Genomic DNA, 6,000 nt, shown 5'->3' on the forward strand with positions numbered 1-6,000 from the left:
CACCTTGCCTTATTGGGTAATACAACACACAACCAAAACTTGAAATACAACAAACAGCTATTGAATGTCAAAAGTACAGGTACGAAGTGTGTAAGACACAAGTAATAACCTTAGTTCCAACTAAATTAAAAAGGAAACAGTCTGCACAGTGTCTGCTGGTTCAAACCTTCTCCCTAAAATGTAATTAGTTTAGCTACTTTGAGCTATGGAGAAAGTACAGTAGTATACATACAGAAACAACAAAACAATTATTGAAAATGTGGTTTGTTAAAATCAGAATAAAATAAATACTTACAAATATGATTGTGAAAGAAGCAGATACTGTCTCTCTTCTGTGACGGATGACTGGCAGATGTTGTCTGTCTTCACTCTTTTAAGGAAGACAGCTAAAAGGGTTAGGCAGTTAACTAGGGCGGGGATAATTACTGCAATGTTCCAATGTGCTAAGCAATTGTACACTAATGGAATCTGGAACAGCAGAACAAAGTCACCTCATGCCAGGCCCTTTACATCATACTCAAACAGTTCTTTATATATCAAATTAACATGACAACATATTTATAGATGGTACTATCAATTGGGAGGTGGCTGTCAGGAACTCTAACCCCCAAATTTAAGTTCATTACAATTAAACTGTAATATTTTCTGAAAAATATTCCATTGTTGTTTTGGAAAAAAAACCCAAAAACTTTTGGATTTTACTGAAAGTGAAGTTAAAAAAAATACAACTAATTTACATTTATCTTATATTTACCAAAACTATGTTTTAGTCCATGGGCTGAGACTGAATTTAGCAACACCCCTACATTAGATCAGGAAGTATGTCTGTGTCCCTCTCTCTCGCATGGTAAGTAGATAGGTCCCAACATTTTGAAATAAATGTGCTCAAAAGTCTGAAAAAATCAGTGTGCAACCTGAAGGAACATTATTACCAAATGCCATTGTTACCAAAACTAGCATCTTTGAGATAAGCTCAAAATGATCTAACATTCTCATTGTCAAGAACTGGTGGAGTTTCGGTTGTGACATGATTGTTTTGGTAATGACAAAAGGGTACATTTAAGGATAAAAATCACAGTTATAAACAAGAACTATGAATATGTGTGAACTGAATGTCATCTACTCCTCTGTACTACAACTGGCACTGTACATTTGTTGTAAATACAGTAAAAAACAATATTCATGATGCAATTTGTGGAAGTACTAGTACTCACCTGGGGCCAGTTTCAAAGTACTAGGAGCAGAATTGCAGACAGAGCCATGAAGGAATTTATTTTATGTGACGGCAAAATCTGACATCATTTGGACACCATCTACCATCGCAACTTTTAGTAACTACAGGGGTGGACCCATTACCGAGTCCTTTGGGAAAAGGTCCGTGTCAGAAAGACCCTTCTTTTTTTCCAACACACGTGCACCAAATAAAGGAAAAATACAAGTATGCAAGCTATAAAGAGTTATACAATTGACAAACATACAAAGTTTGGGGAAATTACACATTTATTTCAATATGTTTCAAACTGACTGAATTGGATTCATTCTGTAGAAGCCCAGTTGTTTTTCTGGCATGATCAGACAAAAGGCTGATTTTGACCTATAGTTCCTGGGCATTTGGTAATATACTGCCTGTCATCAAAAGATATGTTTAAAGCAACGTCATGATGTGACGTAAGTTATGTCAAATTAATTGTTAGTAATTGTTAAAGTAGTCACAATACATGCATAAAGCAAGACTTGAATCAGTAGGGATGAGAACAGGACCACTGTCATATAATGAATGTCTAATTACACACAATTACACACAATGTTATAAATAACCAAGCAAATAGCACACACACCCAATTGGGTTACCTACCACCTTGTTACTACTCTCTATTGACAAACAGTACTGAACTGTGTATGTACAGTGGTCATTGGCTGGAATGTAATGCAGTTGCTGCTTTTCTACTGTATCCTCCTCTTATAAACTGGTGTGATTATACAGTGAATCACAAAGCAACTGGAGAAAAGGAACACACCTGATTCTCAAAGTAAGAAAAACTTTCACTGCATTTGTATTTTTTGGCCATGCCATCAGCTTGGTACATCGGATGGCAATGTTGGTCAGTAAGTGTGTCTTTCGGTTGATCTACCCCTTTGATCCTGACTGCAACACAGTATGCCAATATCTACTAGATCCATATTCAAGTCCCCTTTAGTTTGAATGGCAATAATGTATGGTAGGTGATCCCTTACATTTTCATCTAGCTCCAATATTAGGTTATCAACCAATTTAATCCATCAATTGTTTGACTTTGTCAAATACTTTGGTGTAGGCCTGGATTGATTTTCATCAGCCTCAGCTGTAATACTTATTAGCAATGATGTATGCATGCTTAAATGCTAAACTAAAATGATGTCTCTAAAATTGTTAGCTTGTTAGCATTGTCAAATGTGCGGCTGTGCCTCAGCACAGCCTCACACAGACATTAGAATTGCTGTAGACTCTTATAAGGATTTTTGCTAAAAATGTTCAGCTCTTTTATTTGTGCTTAACAATCAAATAGCATTTTCCTGTTACCAAAGACTGACTGATATCTGTCTGTGCTGTTTGGAAGTGGTTTGAGAGCTGTAAAATCCCAGTCATTCCCCAAAACAAGGGAAAATACTCACATAAATATCTGGAGGAGCAATCATCTTTAAATTGACAAAAAACATTATCATTACAAACATTATCGTCATTATCAATGTTACACATACATAAAAATTGAAAAACAAAATTGAAGTATACAGTTACAGTATATAATACACTATTATTACATTAGCCTATATATTACAGTGACTCAGGCCTTGTTACTGTGTACTACTCTTCAGACCTGCTGGTTGTGTGTGCTGGCTCATCTTCTGTGAGCAAGTATTGTTTAAGTTTGTCGGTGGAGCAAACTGAGTGAGCGGAAAACATTTTATAACAACATAGTGCTGTTACTGGGATCTAAGAATGGCAGTATTGCTGCTGACTTTCGTCTCCCTTGTTAATGAGTTAACTCGGTTAGCTTCCCCAGACAAAGACACACTGCTGGCTTTTCTGGGTCACTTATTGTCAATTCTGATTCTCAGTTAATTACAGTAATGCACATGTCCCTAGTAAATCAGAGAACACACCCATACACTAGGGTTGGATACACAAACAATTACAAAGATATGCAACAACCGTATCAGTAAGGCATATCAAAATAAATGATGGGAGTGAAAAAAACAAGAACATACACAGCCAATTGTTTTAGATACGCCTACAATTATAAGGTAGCAACAGGACAACAATTGTAAAGACACAGTGCAAGCTGTTCATAGTATGTGTAGTATGAATAAAATAAAATGAATAATATTGTATATTGACAGACATTGCCACATTTAACATGTACAACCAAACTGATACAAGTATAGAATTGCGTAAAGGTTTGATCGTTCCATAAATGCATAGTTTTGTGGTTTGCTAGCTGAAAAGAGGAGGTAGGAAAAGAGATTGATACTATTTTCTCATTGTTTTGGCAATTCAGTGGGCATAGAGAGCTTATGAAAATCCCTCTGAAAATATAAGTGCTCTCATTTGATCCATACATTTATTTAACTAAGTGTAAATAAGTGAGGCCTGAAAATTAAGCATATCCATTATTAGGCATTTTTCTACATATAATTGAACAGTGAAAAATCATAAGAAATTGCTTAATAGCTTTTGACAATACCCCTCATTTGTTAATATTAATGAACCTTTTGGACAGTGAAATGATTCATTTTAATTCCTGACAGCACTTGCATTGTTTTTTGAAGACCGTATTTGGTGGGCACCTTCCGATGGATATCGGAACAGTGCAGTTGTAAAAAGAAGATGGGTTATAAGGGACGGCAAATAGCCCACTGCTCCCTCCGTTACAAAAGTTTCCATTATTTGGGTTAATTACAGTAGTGGGCGCCAGAATAGTTGTTGTAGGAGTTGTGGTTGTGGTAGGGGGCATTGTTGTGGTTGTGGTAGGGGAAGTTGTGGTTGTGGTAGCGGCAGCTGTTGTGGTAGAGGGCATTGTTGTGGTTGTGGTAGGTATAGTTGTTGTGGTAGTGGGCATTGTTGTAGTTGGGGGAGTTGTAGTGGTAGGGGAAGTTGTGGTAAAGGGAGTACTTGTGGTAGGAGGTGTTGTTGTGGGCGGTGTGGTTGTTGTAGAGGGAGTTGTGGTGGTAGTGGGCTTTTTATGGTAGTTGGAGAGGGAGTTGTGGTAGTGGGCATTGTTGTTGTGGTAGGGGGAGAGGGAGTTGTGGTAGTAGCTGTTGTTGTGGTTGTGGTCTTGCTATGGGGCATTATTGTGATCGTGGTCAGGAGAATTGTTGGTATAGTAGGAGTTGTTGTAATAGTGGTAGGGGCAGTTGATGTAGTTTGCGTAGCGGTGGTTGTTAGACGGGAAGTTGTTGTGGTAGTGGTTGTTGTGGTCATGGTAGGGGGAGTGGTCACGTTAGTGATCATTGTTTTGGTCGTGGTAGGGGGAGTTGTTGTGGGTGTGTTGGTGGAAGTTGTAGTAGTTGTGGTATTTGTTTTGATCGTTGTAGGGATAGTTGTTGTGGTAATGGGCATTGTTGTGGTAGGGGGAGTTGTGGTCTCACTAGTGGGGAGTGTTGTTGTATGGAAAGTATTGGTCGTGGGAGTTGTGGTCGTTGTATGGGAAGTATTTGCGGTAGTGGGCATTTTAGTGGTCATGGTAAGGATAGTTGTTGAGGTAGTGGGCACTGTTCTGGTTATGTTAGAGGGACCTGTGGTTGTAAGAGGGGGAGTTTCTGTGGTAATGGGAGTTGTGGACATAGTAGCAGGAGTTGGGGTAGTCAGCGTTGTAAGTGTGGCACCCTGGACATTTTAATGGCTACAATTATTTGCAGGATTGTTAATGTATTAGTGTGTGTTATTAACTTGTCCCCCCACACCATTATTTTCTGGTTATTATAATTTAAAACGCTTTGTGTTACTTCTAAACTAACCTGCTTTCACCTTAAGTAATCGGTGGGCGAAAATCACTTTCGCCAATGGGGGGCAGTAGCGGCTTTTGTATGGTAGTGACGCTGTAATTCTTAAGAGAAGCAAGTTAGTGAAGCAGTAAGAAAGGACAGTCAGGCTGGCAGCAGTGAAAGATATTCACCCGAGACTGTCTTTCTGTTAGTATTCATAGAATTAAAAACTCATCTGGCAACTGAATGGAAATTGTCATCATTCAGTGTGTAACATAAGCATGTTAGGGGGAAATGTTGATTTGGGCATTGTTGTGATTTTGGTAGTTTTTCATCGCAGTGTGGTAGGGGGAGTTGTTGTAGTAGTGAGCATTGATGTGGTTGTGTTTGGTTTAGATGTTGTGATCTTGGGAGTTGTTTTGGAAGTGGGCATTATTGTGGTCTTGGTAGGTGGTGTTGATGTGGTAGTGGACATCGTTGTGGTTGTGGTAGAGGGAGTTGTGGTCGAGGTAGTTGTGGTGATGCCAGGAAAACCTAAAAGAATGAGAGTCAGATTTTGTGTTAATTGAGTATGACTGCATTTAAAAATAGAAAGAGCACCCATTTGCACTCTGCATAATAAAATGTTATGAAGTTAATAAAAAGTGGTTATATTAATGCTGATGAATGGAAGACGGCGTTTAATACTCCTACTGGCCACTATGAGTACCTGGTGGTTCCTTTCGGTTTGACCAATGCTCCAGCTGTCTTTCAAGCTCTGATTAATGATGTCTTGAGAGATATGATTAATGAATTTGTGTTTGTTTATTTAGATGACATTCTAATTTTTTCTCGCTCCCTTTCTGACCATGTCCACCATGTCCGCCAGGTCCTCCAACACCTCCTTGAAAATCAGCTCTATGTCAAGGCAGAGAAGTGCGAGTTTCACCGCACCACAGTTTCCTTCCTGGGGTATGTTGTCTCTGCCGGAACCATAGAGATGGACCAACAGAAAGTCAGGACAGTTGTGGAATGGGCCCAGCCGACGACCCGCCGGGA

Source organism: Anoplopoma fimbria, chromosome 12, assembly GCF_027596085.1.
Source record: "Anoplopoma fimbria isolate UVic2021 breed Golden Eagle Sablefish chromosome 12, Afim_UVic_2022, whole genome shotgun sequence".
In the NCBI taxonomy this organism is placed as follows: domain Eukaryota; kingdom Metazoa; phylum Chordata; class Actinopteri; order Perciformes; family Anoplopomatidae; genus Anoplopoma; species Anoplopoma fimbria.